This window comes from Lissotriton helveticus, chromosome 1_2, assembly GCF_964261635.1.
Source record: "Lissotriton helveticus chromosome 1_2, aLisHel1.1, whole genome shotgun sequence".
NCBI classification, from domain to species: Eukaryota; Metazoa; Chordata; class Amphibia; order Caudata; family Salamandridae; genus Lissotriton; species Lissotriton helveticus.
The window spans coordinates 411,756,383-411,776,292 of record NC_136058.1 but is presented as its reverse complement, the minus strand read 5'-3'; the positions used below and the strand labels follow the sequence as shown (position 1 = coordinate 411,776,292).

General features: G+C 52.8%; 1 long non-coding RNA gene across 1 annotated transcript in view; it reads right to left on the bottom strand.

Moving 5' to 3' along the window:
* Positions 1-19,910, bottom strand: part of LOC144806847 (uncharacterized) — a 46,645-nt gene that overhangs the window by 20,840 nt on the left and 5,895 nt on the right. The window lies entirely within an intron of this gene.

Genomic DNA, 19,910 nt, shown 5'->3' with positions numbered 1-19,910 from the left:
CTCGTGTTTCGTGCCCTTCTGCCCTCTGTTTCCCTCGTTTTTTGTGGCCTTCTGCCCTCTGTTTCACCCGTTTTCCCCTTGTTTTTTGTGCCCTTCTGCCCTCTGTTTCCCTCATTTGTCGTGCCCTTCTGCCCTCGTTTTCCACTTGTTTTTCGTGCCCTTCTGCCCTCTGTTTCCCTAATTTTTTGTGCCTTTCTGCCCTCTGTTCCACCCGTTTTCCCCTTGTTTTTGTGGCCTTTTGCCCTCTGTTTCACTCGTTTTCCCCTTGTTTTTTGTGCCCTTCTGCCCTGTTTCCCTTGTTTTCTGTGGCCTTCTGCTCTCTGTTTCACTAATTTTCCCCTTGTTTTGTGCCCTTCTGCCCTCTGTTTCCCCTCGTTTTTTGTGGCCATCTGCCCTGTTTCACTCGTTTTCCCCTTGTTTTTTGTGCATTTCTGCCCTCTGTTTCCCTTGTTTTTTGTGGCCTTCTGCTCTCTGTTTCACTCGTTTTCCCCTTTTTTTTTGCCCTTCTGCCCTCTGTTTCTCTCGTTTTTTGTTTGGGCCCTTCTGCACTCTGTTTCCCTCGTTTTACGTGCCTGTTAGACCTGGCACCTTGGCGTGAGTTTCCCTTCCACTTTTTGCTGATGTGCCTCCGATGTTTTGCTGGTTTTTCGATACTCAGGGCACTGCGCCACGGCTGACCCGTGCCGCAGTGCAAGTGCTCCCTACTGTAAACTATACATGCGATTGGTATCCATGATTGGTGCATTGGATTTACTGTTAGTCCCTAGTAACGCGCACTAGAGAGTGCCGGGGCTTGTAGATGCCAATACTGCTGGTGGGCCTGCAGCGCTGGTTGCGCCACCCACCGTAGCAGCCGTAAAGATGTGTCTGGGAACTGCACCCGCAGAACCCGTGTGCGGTCTCGTACTGTCACGGTGGCTGGGCAAGTGCCCCCACTTGCCAGCCCCCGAACCTTCCCTTGACTACATATTAGTCACCCCTATGGTAGGCCTGCGGGCAGGGTGCATTGTAGGTGCGAGGTAGGACAAGCCCTGATGTGTGTGGCGTGTCCTAGTAGTGACTTACAACCAAAACCGTAGCTCACTATTGAAGGCTACCTGCTCCATTAGGCCAGACTGAGCTGCTGGAATTATTACACGCTATAATCCCAGCAGGCTCAAGGAGCATGGTAGCGAGTCATGTTTAGTATGCCTGAACTCAGGATGATAACATATTTCTTGTAGTCAAGTTTATTTTAGTATCCTGTGTTTGCAAATGCTACTTTTAGAAAGTTAGCATTTGCTTGCCTAACCATTTCAGCCCGCCTCTGCCGGTATGTGTATCTGACTGTCTGGGATGTGTGAGTGACAGGGCTGGGGAGAGGGCAGGTGGTGAATGCGCAGATTACACCTTAGTGGGAGGTAGGAGTGGCTCTTGACTCTGGATCTTGCTGTGCTCTGCCACCACAATGCTGGCTCCACCCTCCTGGGGAGCGACTGATGACTCAGCCGACATCTGGCCCAGGAAGGGCGAAGCCCCATCAACAAGGTACTCTGGCTGCCCCTGTCCGCACAATGCTGGCTCCACCTCCTGTGGGGCGTCTGATGCGCCTGCCCCTCCCACTGAAAGCAGAAGCCGGAGTACACCCGCCGGGGTACTCAAGGACTGAAAGTGGCTATGCAAAGGCCCCCCTGGCCTGCGAGAACAAAAGAAATGCCCTATAAAAGAAGGAGCCCTGCTCCTTGAAAGTTAGATCCGGTTTGGGCTACAGAAGGAACTCTGCCCGACGAGAAGGACCGTGAAGGACAAGGAAGGGTGCTGTCTCTTGCCTGTGTCTGGTGCCTTGCTGCCGAAGGAGAGGAGAAAGGAAAGACTACGAGAAGACTTTTGCTTTACAAGACTTTGTGCCAAACTCTGTTGAGAGATCTCCAAGGGCTTGCTGTGAACTTGCCCCCTGACCAGCGCCCCAGGACCAGTGGGCGCTACACCCTGAAGGAAACAACTGTGGGTGCTGCTTATCGCCGCAGTACCGATGGAGGAATCTCCTCCAAGGCAACGACATCCACCTGACCACCGTGACCGGGGCCCAAAGCAACAGCGAAAGCAAAGTGAGGTCCAGCCGCCGCTGGCCCGAACACCGTGACCGCAACTGTACCGGGAGCCCGAAAGCAAAGCGAAGGAGGACCCGTCCGGTCCGAGCTCTCGAGTTGACTGCGCCACGAGCAGCCAACCCACTTGCAAAGACGGACAGTTGCCCTGCGAGAGTCCACCGAGTCGGTATCTTGCCCGACAGCTCAGCTGTGAGCGCACAGCTGCACCGGCACTTGGCTGGGTACGTCCTGCACTTGAGGACCGTACTGCCACTTGCCGCCACCACCCAGCCACCGCCTCCAGGGTCGGAGTGAACGCCAAAGGAAGGACCCTGCCGCCACAGAGCACCGCTGCCCCGGATGACCCGTGACCTGCTCGGCTGAGAGCCGCAACGAACAGCGAACCCAGGAAGGCAACGCGACGTGGGACAGCTACCCTGGAAGCCGCCCGCTCCACAAGAACTTTGTTGAAACCGGCCAGAAGGCCCGAAAGAAACGCTTATTGCTAGAAAGAACTGTGGCAACTTGAACTAAGTAATTTGGAACCGATATTTGAAAGTCATTAACTGTATTCACAAGCCTGCTTAAAATCTATATAAAGATATATATTTTTACAGAATACAGTTTGGTCTCGTTGTGTGGTGGGTTGGTTGTGAAGGTGTAATATTGCAAGTGTTTAACCCTATGTGCCCCAAAGATTAGCCTACGACTGCTTAAGCCACACTACCTAGAGGGTAAGCAGAAGTTGTCTGGAAGGTAACCCTCAGCCCTGACGAGGAAGAGGAGAGTCCCTGCTTGCCGCTAGTGTTGCACTGCGTCAACTAGAGACTCCCCCTTCCTACAGTGCCCTTCTGCCCTGTGTTTCCCTCGTGTTTCGTGCCCTTCTGCCCTCTGTTTCCCTTGTTTTTTGAGGCCTTCTGCCCTCTGTTTCACTCGTTTTCCCCTTGTTTTTTGTGCCCTTCTGCCCTCTGTTTCCCTCGTGTTTCGTGCCCTTCTGACCTGTTTCCCTCGTTTTTTTGTGCCTTTATGCCCTCTGTTCCACCCGTTTTCCCCTTGTTTTTGTGGCCTTCTGCCCTCTGTTTCACTCGTTTTCCACTTGTTTTGTGCCCTTCTGCCCTCTGTTTCCCTCGTTTTTCGTGCCCTTCATCCTCTGTTTCCCTCGTTTTTTGAGGCCTTCTGCCCTCTGTTTCACTCGTTTTCCCCTTGTTTTTTGTGCCCTTCTGCCCTCTGTTTCCCTCGTGTTTCGTGCCCTTCTGACCTGTTTCCCTCGTTTTTTTGTGCCTTTCTGCCCTCTGTTCCACCCATTTTCCCCTTGTTTTTGTGGCCTTCTGCCCTCTGTTTCACTCGTTTTCCCCTTGTTTTTTGTGCCCTTCTGCCCTGTTTCCCTTGTTTTCTGTGGGCTTCTGCTCTCTGTTTCACTCATTTTCCCATTGTTTTTTGTGCCCTTCTGCCCTCTGTTTCCCTCGTTTTTTGTGGCCTTCTGCTCTCTGTTTCACTTGTTTTTTTTGGCCTTCTGCTCTCTGTTTCATTCGTTTCCCCCTTGTTTTTTGTGCCCTTCTGCCCTCTGTTTCACTCGTTTTCCCCTTGTTTTTTGTGCCCTTCTGCCCTCTGTTTCCCTCATTTTTTGTGCCTTTCTGCCCTCTGTTCCACCCGTTTTCCCCTTGTTTTTTGCCCTTCTGCCCTCTGTTTCACTCGTTTTCCCCTTGTTTTTTGGGCCGTTCTGCCCTCTTTTTCCCTAGTTTTTTGTGCTTTTCTGCCCTCTGTTCCACCCATTTTCCCCTTGTTTTTTGCCCTCTGTTTCACTCGTTTTCCCCTTGTTTTTCGTGCTCTTCTGCCCTGTTTCCCTTGTTTTCTGTGGCCTTCTGCTCTCTGTTTCACTCGTTTTCCACTTGTTTTGTGCCCTTCTGCCCTCTGTTTCCCTCGTTTTTCGTGCCCTTCTGACTCTGTTTTCCTCATTTTTTGAGGCCTTCTGCCCTCTGTTTCACTCGTTTTCCCCTTGTTTTTTGTGCCCTTCTGCCCTCTGTTCCCCTCGTTTTTTGTGCCCTTCTGCCCCGTTTCCCCTGTTTTTCGTGCCCTTTTGCACTCGTTTTCCCCTTGTTTTCCGTGCCCTTCTGCCTTCTGTTTCCCTCTTTTTATGTGGCCTTCTGCCCTGTTTCACTCCTTTTCCCCTTGTTTTTTGTGCCCTTCTGCCCTCTGTTTCCCTCGTTTTTGTGGCCATCTGCCCTGTTTCACTCGTTTTCCCCTTGTTTTTCGTGCCTTTTTGCCCTCTGTTTCCCTTGTTTTTTGTGACCTTCTGCCCTCTGTTTCACTCATTTTCCCCTTGTTTTTTGTGCCCTTCTGCCCTGTTTCCCTTGTTTTCTGTGGGCTTCTGCTCTCTGTTTCACTCATTTTCCCATTGTTTTTTGTGCCCTTCTGCCCTCTGTTTCCCTCGTTTTTTGTGGCCTTCTGCTCTCTGTTTCACTCTTTTTCCCCTTGTTTTTTGTGCCCTTCTGCCCTCTGTTTCACTCGTTTTCCCCTTGTTTTTTTAGCCCTTCTGCCCTCTGTTTCCCTTGTTTTTTTGTGCCTTTCTGCCCTCTGTTCCACCCGTTTTCCCCATGTTTTTGTGCCCTTCTGCCCTGTTTCACTCGTTTTCTCTTTGCTTTTTGTGCCCTGCTGCCCTCTGTTTCCCTCGTTTTTTGTGCCTTTCTGCCCTCTGTTCCACCCGTTTTCCCCTTGTTTTTGTGCCCTTCTGCCCTCTGTTTCCCTTGTTTCTTGTGGCCTTCTGCTCTGTTTCACTTGTTTTTTTTGGCCTTCTGCTCTCTGTTTCACTCGTTTCCCCCTTGTTTTTTATGCCCTTCTGCCCTCTGTTTCACTTGTTTTCCCCTTGTTTTTTGTGCCCTTCTGCCCTCTGTTTCCCTCGTTTTTTGTGCCTTTCTGCCCTCTGTTCCACCCGTTTTCCCCTTGTTTTTGTGCCCTTCTGCCCTCTGTTTCACTCGTTTTCCCCTTGTTTTTTGTGCCGTTCTGCCCTCTGTTTCCCTAGTTTTTTGTGCCTTTCTGCACTCTGTTCCACCCATTTGCCCCTTGTTTTTGTGCCCTTCTGCCCTCTGTTTCCCTCGTGTTTCGTGCCCTTCTGACCTGTTTCCCTCGTTTTTTTGTGCCTTTATGCCCTCTGTTCCACCCGTTTTCCCCTTGTTTTTGTGGCCTTCTGCCCTCTGTTTCACTCGTTTTCCACTTGTTTTGTGCCCTTCTGCCCTCTGTTTCCCCCGTTTTTCGTGCCCTTCTGCCTCTGTTTCCCTCGTTTTTTGAGGCCTTCTGCCCTCTGTTTCACTCGTTTTCCCCTGGTTTTTTGTGCCCTTCTGCCCTCTGTTTCCCTCATGTTTTGTGCCCTTCTGACCTGTTTCCCTCGTTTTTTTGTGCCTTTCTGCCCTCTGTTCCACCCGTTTTCCCCTTGTTTTTGTGGCCTTCTGCCCTCTGTTTCACTCGTTTTCCCCTTGTTTTTTGTGCCCTTCTGCCCTGTTTCCCTTGTTTTCTGTGGGCTTCTGCTCTCTGTTTCACTCATTTTCCCATTGTTTTTTGTGCCCTTCTGCCCTCTGTTTCCCTCGTTTTTTGTGGCCTTCTGCTCTCTGTTTCACTTGTTTTTTTTTGGCCTTCTGCTCTCTGTTTCACTCGTTTCCCCCTTGTTTTTTGTGCCCTTCTGCCCTCTGTTTCACTCGTTTTCCCCTTGTTTTTTGTGCCCTTCTGCCCTCTGTTTCCCTCATTTTTTGTGCCTTTCTGCCCTCTGTTCCACCCGTTTTCCCCTTGTTTTTTGCCCTTCTGCCCTCTGTTTCACTCGTTTTCCCCTTGTTTTTTGTGCCGTTCTGCCCTCTTTTTCCCTAGTTTTTTGTGCTTTTCTGCCCTCTGTTCCACCCATTTTCCCCTTGTTTTTGTGCCCTTCTGCCCTCTGTTTCACTCGTTTTCCCCTTGTTTTTCGTGCTCTTCTACCCTGTTTCCCTTGTTTTCTGTGGCCTTCTGCTCTCTGTTTCACTTGTTTCCCACTTGTTTTGTGCCCTTCTGCCCTCTGTTTCCCTCGTTTTTTGTGCCTTTCTGCCCTCTGTTCCACCCGTTTTCCCCTTGTTTTTGTGCCCTTCTGCCCTCTGTTTCACTCGTTTTCCCCTTGTTTTTTGTGCCGTTCTGCCCTCTGTTTCCCTAGTTTTTTGTGCCTTTCTGCACTCTGTTCCACCCATTTGCCCCTTGTTTTTGTGCCCTTCTGCCCTCTGTTTCCCTCGTGTTTCGTGCCCTTCTGACCTGTTTCCCTCGTTTTTTTGTGCCTTTATGCCCTCTGTTCCACCCGTTTTCCCCTTGTTTTTGTGGCCTTCTGCCCTCTGTTTCACTCGTTTTCCACTTGTTTTGTGCCCTTCTGCCCTCTGTTTCCCCCGTTTTTCGTGCCCTTCTGCCTCTGTTTCCCTCGTTTTTTGAGGCCTTCTGCCCTCTGTTTCACTCGTTTTCCCCTTGTTTTTTGTGCCCTTCTGCCCTCTGTTTCCCTCATGTTTTGTGCCCTTCTGACCTGTTTCCCTCGTTTTTTTGTGCCTTTCTGCCCTCTGTTCCACCCGTTTTCCCCTTGTTTTTGTGGCCTTCTGCCCTCTGTTTCACTCGTTTTCCCCTTGTTTTTTGTGCCCTTCTGCCCTGTTTCCCTTGTTTTCTGTGGGCTTCTGCTCTCTGTTTCACTCATTTTCCCATTGTTTTTTGTGCCCTTCTGCCCTCTGTTTCCCTCGTTTTTTGTGGCCTTCTGCTCTCTGTTTCACTTGTTTTTTTTTGGCCTTCTGCTCTCTGTTTCACTCGTTTCCCCCTTGTTTTTTGTGCCCTTCTGCCCTCTGTTTCACTCGTTTTCCCCTTGTTTTTTGTGCCCTTCTGCCCTCTGTTTCCCTCATTTTTTGTGCCTTTCTGCCCTCTGTTCCACCCGTTTTCCCCTTGTTTTTTGCCCTTCTGCCCTCTGTTTCACTCGTTTTCCCCTTGTTTTTTGTGCCGTTCTGCCCTCTTTTTCCCTAGTTTTTTGTGCTTTTCTGCCCTCTGTTCCACCCATTTTCCCCTTGTTTTTGTGCCCTTCTGCCCTCTGTTTCACTCGTTTTCCCCTTGTTTTTCGTGCTCTTCTACCCTGTTTCCCTTGTTTTCTGTGGCCTTCTGCTCTCTGTTTCACTCGTTTCCCACTTGTTTTGTGCCCTTCTGCCGTCTGTTTCCCTCGTTTTTCGTGCCCTTCTGCCTCTGTTTTCCTCGTTTTTTGAGGCCTTTTGCCCTCTGTTTCACTCGTTTTCCCCTTGTTTTTTGTGCCCTTCTGCCCTCTGTTCCCCTCTTTTTTTGTGCCCTTCTGCCCCGTTTCCCCCGTTTTTCGTGCCCTTCTGCCCTCTTGTTTCCCTCGTTTTTTGTGGCCTTCTGTCCTCTGTTGCACTCGTTTTCCCCTTGTTTTCCGTGCCCTTCTGCCTTCTGTTTCCCTCTTTTTATGTGGCCTTCTGCCCTGTTTCACTCCTTTTCCGCTTGTTTTTTTGTGCCCTTCTGCCCTCTGTTTCCCTCGTTTTTGTGGCCATCTGCCCTGTTTCACTCGTTTTCCCCTTGTTTTTCGTGCCTTTTTGCCCTCTGTTTCCCTTGTTTTTTGTGACCTTCTGACCTCTGTTTCACTCGTTTTCCCCTTGTTTTGTGCCCTTCTGCACTCTGTTTCCCTCATTTTTCGTGCCCTTCTGCCCTCTGTTACCCTCGTGTTTCGTGCCCTTCTGCCCTCTGTTTCCCTCGTTTTTTGTGCCTTTCTGCCCTCTGTTCCACCCGTTTTCCCCTTGTTTTTGTGGCCTTCTGCCCTCTGTTTCACTCGTTTTTCCCTTGTTTTTTGTGCCCTTCTGCCATGTTTCCCTTGTTTTATGTGGCCTTCTGCTCTCTGTTTCACTCATTTTCCCCTTGTTTTGTGCCCTTCTGCCCTCTGTTTCCCTCGTTTTTCATGCCCTTCTGCCCTCTGTTTCACTGATTTTCCCCTTGTTTTTCGTGCCCTTCTGCCCTCTGTTTCCCTTGAGTTTTGTGGCCTTCTGCTCTCTGTTTCACTGTTTTTTTTGGCCTTCTGCTCTCTGTTTCACTCTTTTTCCCCTTGTTTTTTGTGCCCTTCTGCCCTCTGTTTCCCTTGTTTTTTGTGCCTTTCTGCCCTCTGTTCCACCCGCTTTCCCCATGTTTTTGTGCCCTTCTGCCCTGTTTCACTCGTTTTCCCCTTGTTTTTTGTGCCCTTCTGCCCTCTGTTCTACCCGTTTTCCCCTTGTTTTTGTGCCCTTCTGCCCTGTTTCACTCGTTTTCCCCTTGTTTTTCGTGCCCTTCTACCCTGTTTTCCTTGTTTTCTGTGGCCTTCTGCTCTCTGTTTCACTCGTTTTCCCCTTGTTTTGTGCCCTTCTGCCCTCTGTTTCCCTCGTTTTTCGTGCCCTTCTGCCTCTGTTTCCCTCGTTTTTTGTGCCCTTCTGCCCTCTGTTTCACTCGTTTTCCCCTTGTTTTTTGTGCCCTTCTGCCCGTGGTTTTCCTCGTTTTTTGTGCCCTTCTGCCCTGTTTCCCTCGTTTTTCGTGCCCTTCTGCCCTCTGTTTCACTCGTTTTTTGTGGCCTTCTGTCCTCTGTTGCACTCGTTTTCCCCTGGTTTTCCGTGCCCTTCTGCCTTCTGTTTCCCTCTTTTTATGTGTCCTTCTGCCCTGTTTCACTCGCTTTCCCCTTGTTTTGTGCCCTTCTGCCCTCTGTTTCCCTCGTTTTTCGTGCCCTTCTGCCTCTGTTTCCCTCGTTTTTTGTGCCCTTCTGCCCTCTGTTTCACTCGTTTTCCCCTTGTTTTTTGTGCCCTTCTGCCCGTGGTTTTCCTCGTTTTTTGTGCCCTTCTGCCCTGTTTCCCTCGTTTTTCGTGCCCTTCTGCCCTCTGTTTCACTCGTTTTTTGTGGCCTTCTGTCCTCTGTTGCACTCGTTTTCCCCTTGTTTTCCGTGCCCTTCTGCCCTCTGTTTCCCTTGTTTTTTGTGGCCTTCTGCTCTCTGTTTCACTCGTTTTCCCCTTTTTTTGTGCCCTTCTGCCCTCTGTTTCTCTCGTTTTTTGTTTGGGCCCTTCTGCACTCTGTTTCCCTCGTTTTTCGTGCCCTTCTGCCCTGTGTTTCCCTCGTGTTTCGTGCCCTTCTGCCCTCTGTTTCCCTTGTTTTTTGTGGCCTTCTGCCCTGTTTCACCCGTTTTCCCCTTGTTTTTTGTGTCCTTTTGCCCTCTGTTTCCCTCGTTTGTCGTGCCCTTCTGCCCTCGTTTTCCACTTGTTTTTTGTGCCCTTCTGCCCTCTGTTTTCGTCATTTTTCGTGCCCTTCTGCCCTCTGTTTCCCTCGTGTTTCGTGCCCTTCTGCCCTCTGTTTCCCTCGTTTTTTGTGGCCTTCTGCCCTCTGTTTCACCCGTTTTCCCCTTGTTTTTTGTGCCCTTCTGCCCTCTGTTTCCCTCATTTGTCGTGCCCTTCTGCCCTCGTTTTCCACTTGTTTTTCGTGCCCTTCTGCCCTCTGTTTCCCTCATTTTTTGTGGCCTTCTGCCCTCTGTTCCACCCGTTTCCCCCTTGTATTTGTGGCCTTTTGCCCTCTGTTTCACTCGTTTTCTTCTTGTTTTTTGTGCCCTTCTGCCCTGTTTCCCTTGTTTTCTGTGGCCTTCTGCTCTCTGTTTCACTCATTTTCCCCTTGTTTTGTGCCATTCTGCCCTCTGTTTCCCCTCGTTTTTTGTGGCCATCTGCCCTGTTTCACTCGTTTTCCCCTCGTTTTTGTGCATTTCTGCCCTCTGTTTCCCTTGTTTTTTGTGGCCTTCTGCTCTCTGTTTCACTCGTTTTCCCCTTTTTTTGTGCCCTTCTGCCCTCTGTTTCTCTCGTTTTTTGTTTGGGCCCTTCTGCACTCTGTTTCCCTCGTTTTTCGTGCCTGTTAGACCTGGCACCTTGGCGTGAGTTTCCCTTCCACTTTTTGCTGATGTGCCTCCGATGTTTTGCTGGTTTTTCGATACTCAGGGCACTGCGCCACGGCTGACCCGTGCCGCAGTGCAAGTGCTCCCTACTGTAAACTATACATGCGATTGGTATCCATGATTGGTGCATTGGATTTACTGTTAGTCCCTAGTAACGCGCACTAGAGAGTGCCGGGGCTTGTAGATGCCAATACTGCTGGTGGGCCTGCAGCGCTGGTTGCGCCACCCACCGTAGCAGCCGTAAAGATGTGTCTGGGAACTGCGCCCGCAGAACCCGTGTGCGGTCTCGTACTGTCACGCTGGCTGGGCAAGTGCCCCCACTTGCCAGCCCCCGAACCTTCCCTTGACTACATATTAGTCACCCCTATGGTAGGCCTGCGGGCAGGGTGCATTGTAGGTGCGAGGTAGGACAAGCCCTGATGTGTGTGGCGTGTCCTAGTAGTGACTTACAACCAAAACCGTAGCTCACTATTGAAGGCTACCTGCTCCATTAGGCCAGACTGAGCTGCTGGAATTATTACACGCTATAATCCCAGCAGGCTCAAGGAGCATGGTAGCGAGTCATGTTTAGTATGCCTGAACTCAGGATGATAAAATATTTCTTGTAGTCAAGTTTATTTTAGTATCCTGTGTTTGCAAATGCTACTTTTAGAAAGTTAGCATTTGCTTGCCTAACCATTTCAGCCCGCCTCTGCCGGTATGTGTATCTGACTGTCTGGGATGTGTGAGTGACAGGGCTGGGGAGAGGGCAGGTGGTGAATGCGCAGATTACACCTTAGTGGGAAGTAGGAGTGGCTCTTGACTCTGGATCTTGCTGTGCTCTGCCACCACAATGCTGGCTCCACCCTCCTGGAGAGCGACTGATGACTCAGCCGACATCTGGCCCAGGAAGGGCGAAGCCCCATCAACAAGGTACTCTGGCTGCTCCTGTCCGCACAATGCTGGCTCCACCTCCTGTGGGGCGTCTGATGCGCCTGCCCCTCACACTGAAAGCAGAAGCCGGAGTACACCCGCCGGGGTACTCAAGGACTGAAAGTGGCTATGCAAAGGCCCCCCTGGCCTGCGAGAACAAAAGAAGTGGCCTATAAAAGAAGGAGCCCTGCTCCTTGAAAGTTAGATCCGGTTTGGGCTACAGAAGGAACTCTGCCCGACGAGAAGGACCGTGAAGGACAAGGAAGGGTGCTGTCTCTTGCCTGTGTCTGGTGCCTTGCTGCCGAAGGAGAGGAGAAAGGAAAGACTACGAGAAGACTTTTGCTTTACAAGACTTTGTGCCAAACTCTGTTGAGAGATCTCCAAGGGCTTGCTGTGAACTTGCCCCCTGACCAGCGCCCCAGGACCAGTGGGCGCTACACCCTGAAGGAAACAACTGTGGGTGCTGCTTATCGCCGCAGTACCGACGGAGGAATCTCCTCCAAGGCAACGACATGCACCTGACCACCGTGACCGGGGCCCAAAGCAACAGCGAAAGCAAAGTGAGGTCCAGCCGCCGCTGGCCCGAACACCGTGACCGCAACTGCACCGGGAGCCCGAAAGCAAAGCGAAGGAGGACCCGTCCGGTCCGAGCTCTCGAGTTGACTGCGCCACGAGCAGCCAACCCACTTGCAAAGACGGACAGTTGCCCTGCGAGAGTCCACCGAGTCGGTATCTTGCCCGACAGCTCAGCTGTGAGCGCACAGCTGCACCGGCACTTGGCTGGGTACGTCCTGCACTTGAGGACCGTACTGCCACTTGCCGCCACCACCCAGCCACCGCCTCCAGGGTCGGAGTGAACGCCAAAGGAAGGACCCTGCCGCCACAGAGCACCGCTGCCCCGGATGACCCGTGACCTGCTCGGCTGAGAGCCGCAACGAACAGCGAACCCAGGAAGGCAACGCGACGTGGGACAGCTCCCCTGGAAGCCGCCCGCTCCACAAGAACTTTGTTGAAACCGGCCAGAAGGCCCGAAAGAAACGCTTATTGCTAGAAAGAACTGTGGCAACTTGAACTAAGTAATTTGGAACCGATATTTGAAAGTCATTAACTGTATTCACAAGCCTGCTTAAAATCTATATAAAGATATATATTTTTACAGAATACAGTTTGGTCTCGTTGTGTGGTGGGTTGGTTGTGAAGGTGTAATATTGCAAGTGTTTAACCCTATGTGCCCCAAAGATTAGCCTACGACTGCTTAAGCCACACTACCTAGAGGGTAAGCAGAGGTTGTCTGGAAGGTAACCCTCAGCCCTGACGAGGAAGAGGAGAGTCCCTGCTTGCCGCTAGTGTTGCACTGCGTCAACTAGAGACTCCCCCTTCCTACAGTGCCCTTCTGCCCTGTGTTTCCCTCGTGTTTCGTGCCCTTCTGCCCTCTGTTTCCCTTGTTTTTTGTGGCCTTCTGCCCTCTGTTTCACCCGTTTTCCCCTTGTTTTTTGTGTCCTTCTGCCCTCTGTTTCCCTCGTTTGTCGTGCCCTTCTGCCCTCGTTTTCCACTTGTTTTTTGTGCCCTTCTGCCCTCTGTTTTCGTCATTTTTCGTGCCCTTCTGCCCTCTGTTTCATTCATTTTCCACTTGTTTTTCGTGCCCTTCTGCCCTCTGTTTCCCTCGTGTTTCGTGCCCTTCTGCCCTCTGTTTCCCTCGTTTTTTGTGGCCTTCTGCCCTCTGTTTCACCCGTTTTCCCCTTGTTTTTTGTGCCCTTCTGCCCTCTGTTTACCTCATTTGTCGTGCCCTTCTGCCCTCTGTTCCACCCGTTTTCCCCTTGTTTTTGTGGCCTTCTGCCCTCTGTTTCACTCGTTTTCCCCTTGTTTTTTGTGCCCTTCTGCCCTGTTTCCCTTGTTTTCTGTGGCCTTCTGCTCTCTGTTTCACTCATTTTCCCCTTGTTTTGTGCCCTTCTGCCCTCTGTTTCCCCTAGTTTTTTGTGGCCTTCTGCCCTCTGTTTCACTCCTTTTCCCCTTGTTTTTTGTGCCCTTCTGCCCTCTGTTTCCCACTTGTGGGACACCCCCACGCCGCACGGCCACCAGCTGCTGCGTGTGCCCCATTGCCTGCCTTCTGCCTCACCGCCGGCCTCGCTGCCGCCTTGGTCGCTCCCCTTTGGTTTTCGCCAGTTGTTTTGCCCTAAATTTGTGCTTGTTTCTTTTTGTGCCGTGTGATCGTCTCTTCAGCTGTTTTTACCATTGTTTTGCCCGCCATTTGTGCCTGTATTTTTTGTGCCGTGACAGCGTTTTCCTTCCCGTTTTGCCTTTCATTTTGCCCTCCATTTGTGCCTGTTTAATTGATTGTAACCTCTGTGCCGTGTTTCAGTCTCCTTCCTGTTTGCCCGCCTACCTCGCCGCCCTCCGCTCTCCCTCCCCGCTTCCCGCTTCCCGCCACCGCCATTTGCCCCGCCCCTTTTCTCTTCTGTTCCCTCCCCGCTCCCGCCTCCCAGCTGCTCCGCCCACCCGCGCGCTTCGCCTTAAATGGCGACCGTGCGAACGCGCAGCGGTCACGCGCAGCAGTCACGCGCAGCGGTCACGCGCAGCGGGCGCGGCGATTGTGCGCCGAAGGCGCGCCAAAGGTAAGCCCGTCTGCGCCCGTCCGCGACCGGATCGCGACCAGCGCCAGGACCCCTGGCCCCCGAAGACCCCGACCGACCCGCCTGACGTACTCCGCCGCCACCCTCATCGCACTCAACACCGGCCGACTCCCAGAATGCCATCAAGCCACTCCACGATGTACCCACGGACCTTGCAGCTGCCACGCCTGCAAATTCACCTGCATCCGGACCTGCCTCGCACCAGCACCCGCCAAGTCGAACACCAGCAGCACCCACCTCAAGTGCATCCTGCTCAACACCCGCTCCGTCCACAGACACGCCATCGAACTCTGGAACCTTCTAGACGCCACAGCCCCTGACGTTGCCTTCCTCACGGAGACCTGGATGGCTCTTCAGCTCCCGACATCGCCATCACTATCCCAGAGGGCTACAAGATCGTCCGGAGGGACCGCAACGCCAACCAGATGGGAGGAGGCATCGCCATCATCCACAGGATCACCATCCGTCTCACGACCAGCACCGACAACACCCTGACCACCGCCGAACACCTGCATTTCCAGATCCACACCAACCCGAACACCACCCTCAGAGGCACCCTGATCTACCGACCCCCTGGACCACGCACCCAATTCAGCGAGGACATCGCCGACTTCGTCAGCCCGCATGCCCTCCCCTCCGCTGACTACATCCTCCTGGGGGACCTCAACTTCCACCTGGAGAACAACAACGACCACAACACCACCACCCTGCTGGACAACCTCGCCAACCTGGGACTCAAGCAACTGGTGTCCACCCCCACCCACCTCGCCGGACACACGCTCGACGCAGTCTTCTCTTCCAGCACAGACATCGACTTCAGCCACGCCACAGAGCTTCAATGGACGGACCACAGCTGCGTCCACTTCACCTTCAAGAGAACGACGACCCACCACCACCAGCAACAGGCCGCCCGCAGAAGCTGGAACAAGATCACAGCAGACCAGCTCGCCACCTCCCTGAGCCAGCACCCTCCTGCCAGCTCAGCGAACCCCAGCCAGGCCGCCGACAACCTCACGAAGTGGATCAGCATCTGCGCGGACGAGCTCGCCCCGCTGAGGACCCCGCCCAGCAGACCCGGCAGCAAGAAAGCCCCGTGGTTCACCGACGAACTCAAGAGCTCCAAGAAGAACTGCCGAGCCCTCGAGAAAGTCTGGAGAAGGGAACCTACACCGGACAACAGGACCTCCTTCAAGCTTGCCACCCGGAAGCACCACCAGCTGATCCGCGCCGCCAAGAAAACAGCATTCAAGGACCGGTTGGACAACAACGCACACAACTGCAAGGAACTCTTCAACATCGTGAAAGAGCTTTCCAACCCCAGCGCAGGAAACAACGACATCACCCCATCACAAGACCTCTGCAACTCCCTCGCTTCATACTTCCACAACAAGATCGCGGACATACACAACAGCTTCAACAACCAACCAACGCACACCATGACCGAACAACCACCCCCCACCACCACCCTCCACGCCTGGACCCCGATCAGCACCGAAGACACCATCCGCACGATGAACTCCATCCACTCCGGATCACCGACCGACCCCTGCTCTCACCACGTCTTCAACAAGGCCGACGCTGTCATCGCACCCCACCTGCGAGACATCATCAACACATCCTTCGACACCGCCACCTTCCCTGAGAGCTGGAAACACGCCGAACTCAGCGCTCTACTCAAGAAACCAACAGCGGACCCCACCGAACTCAAGAAATACCGCCCCATCTCGCTCCTCCCGTTTCCAGCCAAAGTCATCGAGAAGACCGTCAACAAGCAGATGGCCGCCTTCCTCGAGACGAACGGATCCCTCGACCCCTCGCAGTCTGGCTTCCGAGCCAACCACAGCACCGAGACCGCCCTCATCGCCGCCACCGATGACATCCGAGCCCTGATGGACAATGGAGAAACAGCGGCCCTCATCCTCCTTGACCTCTCCGCGGCATTCGACACGGTCTGCACCCTAGTACAGCGCCTCAGCAACATCGGAATCCAGGACAAGGCGCTGGAATGGATCATCTCCTTCCTCGACGGAAGAACACAGAGTCCGCCTACCACCGTACAAGTCAGAGGCCTCCGAAGTCATCTGCGGCGTCCCTCAAGGATCATCTCTGAGCCCCACCCTCTTCAACGTCTACATGAGCCCCCTCGCGGCCATCGTACGCAAACACAACCTCAGCATATTCTCCTATGCCGACGACACCCAGCTGATCCTCTCCCTGACCAACGACCCCGCCTCCGCCAGAGCCAACCTGCACGAAGGGATGAAAGAGGTAGCCGAGTGGATGACGACCAGCCGCCTGAAACTGAACTCTGACAAGACGGAGGTCCTCATCCTGGGCTCTTCACCCTCCGCCTGGGATGACTCCTGGTGGCCTCCCGCCCTGGGCACCGCACCCAAACCGACAGACCATGCACGCAACCTGGGCTTCATCCTGGACTCCTCCCTCTCCATGACCAGGCAAGTCAACAACGTCTCCTCGGCGTGCTTCAACATCCTACGCATGCTACGGAAGATCTTCCGGTGGATCCCCACCGAGACCAGGAAGACCGTCACCCAGGCCCTCGTCACCAGCCGACTGGACTACGGCAACGCCCTCTACGCAGGTACCACCGCCAAGCTCCAGAAGAGACTCCAGCGGATCCAGAACGCCTCAGCCAGACTCATCCTCGACATCCCACGAACCAGCCACATCACCGCACATCTGAGAGACCTTCACTGGCTCCCCGTCAACAAAAGAATCACCTTCCGCCTCCTCACCCACGCACACAAAGCCCTACACGACCAAGGCCCGAGCTACCTCAACAGCCGGATCAACTTCTACGCTCCCAAACGCCACCTCCGATCAGCCAAGCACGCCCTCGCCGCCGTCCCCCGCATCCGAAGAGCGACTATAGGAGGAAGGTCCTTCTCCTACCTGGCCGCCAAGACCTGGATCTCCCTCCCTCCCGACCTGCGCCTGACCCAAGACCACCTCTCCTTCAGGAAGAAGCTGAAGACCTGGCTGTTCGAGCAGTAGCGGCACCCCCCCCCCCCCCCAGCGCGTTGAGACCCTACGGGTAGGTAGCGCGCTATATAAGTGTCACTGATTGATTGATTGATGTTTCCCTTGTTTTTTGTGGCCTTCTGCTCTCTGTTTCACTTGTTTTTTTTGGCCTTCTGCTCTCTGTTTCACTCGTTTTCCCCTTGTTTTTCGTGTCCTTCTGCCCTCTGTTTCACTTGTTTTCCCCTTGTTTTTTGTGCCCTTCTGCCCTCTGTTTCCCTCGTTTTTTGTGCCTTTCTGCCCTCTGTTCCACCCGTTTTCCCCATGTTTTTGTGCACTTCTGCCCTGTTTCACTTGTTTTCCCCTTGTTTTTGTGCCCTTCTGCCCTCTGTTTCCCTCGTTTTTTTGTGCCTTTCTGCCCTCTGTTCCACCCGTTTCCCCCTCGTTTTTGTGCCCTTCTGCCCTCTGTTTCACTCGTTTTCCCCTTGTTTTGTACCCTTCTGCCCTGTTTCCGTCGTTTTTCGTGCCCTTCTGCCTCTGTTTCCCTCGTTTTTTGTGGCCTTCTGCCCTCTGTTTCACTCGTTTTCCCCTTGTTTTTTGTGCCCTTCTGCCCGAGGTTTCCTTCGTTTTTTGTGCCCTTCTGCCCTGTTTCCCTCGTTTTTCGTGCCCTTCTGCCCTCTGTTATAATGCATGCTTGTTGTGTTGTCCATTCGGATCAACATTGAAGTTCCTTGAATGAAGGTGCAAAAGGACTTAAGAGCCAGGAATATCACCAGTAACTCCAAAAGGTTTATGTGCCAAGTTGGTGGGTGGCCCATTTCCCCGTGACTGTGAGGGCTTGAAGATGCGCTACCCACCATTCGAGAGAGGCATCTGTCGTGAGGATGAAACTTGGAGCATCCACTACAAACAAACGGCCTGCTGAGATGTTAGGTATGCAAGTCCACCATAGCAATGCTCTTTGTATCTGGGACGTGATGTTGATGACATTGTCGAAGGACGCGGAGACTTGTTGCCACTCGTTGTCGAATTCCTCCTTTAAGGGTCTCATTTTGAGTCAACAGTTGCGAATTAGGGGAATAGGGGAAGACAGCATCTACAGAAGCGATTTGAACTGTTGAACAGAAACTTACTATTTTGTGCGCAGGAGAGTTGCCAGTTTGGAAATCCGCTGTTGCCTTCCGTTTGAGACAAAAGCCCTTGTTTGCTGTGTGTCTATGATGGCCCCCAGATGGGCAGGAGGAGGAACTCTGGGGGGAGAATTTGAAGGAATTTCACAAATTCCAGAGTGTGGCCTCTGGACACTATGTCCAAAACCCATCTGTTAGAAGGGGCGATCCTAGAGGGCCAGGTTAGTCTCTCCCGACCACTCCGTGAACCACCTCTCCCACAAATAATGCCGAGTCTTAACGTGAGGTCCTCGCCGGGGAGGACTTAGAGTCTAGGATCGTACACACTGAGTTCACACCCCACTTATGAACGGACACCACACAGTTGCTTTCAATAAGTAAGTTCTTTATCAACAGTAGAGATTTAGGCAAAATGCGATTGAGGGATCGTAAAGTCTCAGTGATGAGGAAGAGGGAAGCGGTACAGTCTCGATCTTTAGGCCAGCACGAAGCGTACCCTGCGCACAGCTCTCAATCCTGGAGCCGGGGGATACGGAAGATGGCGACCGTACTGGCTGTTCTACTCACTTCTTCTCGAACCCGTTCGTGGTGGTAGCGTCAATGGTCCAGCCGGCGGACCAGAGTACTCCTTGAGCCGCGACGAGGTCAGCAGGGTTCGATCCGGAGTGAAAAGAGTGTCTGTCAGTTCTTGAGGAGCCGCAACCATGTCAGCAGGGCTCAGGTTGTTCAACGAATGTCCTTTAGAGTTCAAGGATGAGCCGCGACGAGGTCAGCAGGGCTCCGAGGTTCCAGTTCCTTCTTCACGAGGATGAGCCGTGACAGCGTCAGCAGGGCTCGATAAGGTCCAGGTTTCCAGTCTTCTCCCCAAGGGTTGAGCCGCGATCAGATAAGCAGGGCTCTCTTGTCCAGGATACAACTGACTACTAGTTCTTGGACGAGCCTTGATATAGCGCAGTGCCCCTTTGATGTCCGGACCCTCGCAGGCGGGGATCCCTTGCCTCAGGGCTGGTCATTGGAGGGTTCCGTCGGCTGGCTCTTTGATCCTTTAGAAGATGTGCCCGGGGATTCCCAGACGCCCATCAGGGTCTAGAGCCAGTTCTCGGGGAGGCCAAAGGTGTGATCGAAACCAGCCCACAGGGGAAGGCCAGAGGTGTGAGAGAAACCAGTCTCCCAGGGGAGGCCGGAGGTGCAATCGAAACTCCTTGTCTTATCTCACTCAGGAAGTCCTCTATCCCCAGCCGGGCATGGCGCGTCTGAAGCCTAAGTTTCGCAGGGCCTTATAATCAGGTAGCAATAAATACTGGGAACTGCTGTTATATTTCCTCTGACGTCAAGACTGGTTAAAAGCTACTTCTTTTCAGCAAGAAGTACAAACAAAGATTATTGACATGCCTTACGACGGCGAATGACTTTTTGGCCAGCACATTGATGACGCCCGCCAGGCAATAAAGAAAGACACTTACCCAGCAAGTGCTCTCGGCACTCTACAGTTTAAAAAGCCGCCCTTTGGTACCGCAAGGGGTCGTGTCTCCTCTTTTTTTTGGGGAGGTTACAACCAATACCGGCAAGACCAACCCTTTCAAGGCCAACCGGGCTACTCCTCCTCCTTGGACCAGCAGTCATTTCGACAACCGCAGGCTGTTTCTTACAAGCAGGACAGAGGGAAATCCTCCTTCACAGGTAGAGATTGCTCAAAAAAGCAGTGATCACTACCAACCGCTCTTCCCATCAATCCGACCAAATTTGGACGGCGGATATCCCATTTCTTCTCCAATTAATCCACAATAACTACAGATCGATGGTGTTGGACCTGGCCTTGTGGCGTGGTTCCCCCCGTTCCTCAGCACCCCGATAGCCTAGCCCCGCACCCAGAAACCCCTGGTCGTCCCGTCCCCTGTCCGCCCCGCTCCCTACTCGACCCTACCACCAGGCGACCATCCCCGCATTCCGCCATCCCTCTCCCCGGTACCGGGCGCCCAGAACCTGCATCAACCTACAGGGCCTGTGCATGTGTATTTATTCCTGCCTCTAGGTGGTAAAATTAAAATCGGGGTGGAAAGATAGGCTGCCCTAAACGTAATGTGTCCAGATGTACCTATCAACTCCTATAGTTGACTATAGGAGTTGATAGGTACATCTGGACACATTACGTTTAGGGCAGCCTATCTTTCCACCCCGTTTTTAATATTACCACCTAGAGGCAGGAATAAAGTTTATTGAAAACCTACTGGGCAGGTATTTTTAACACACATCACATAGT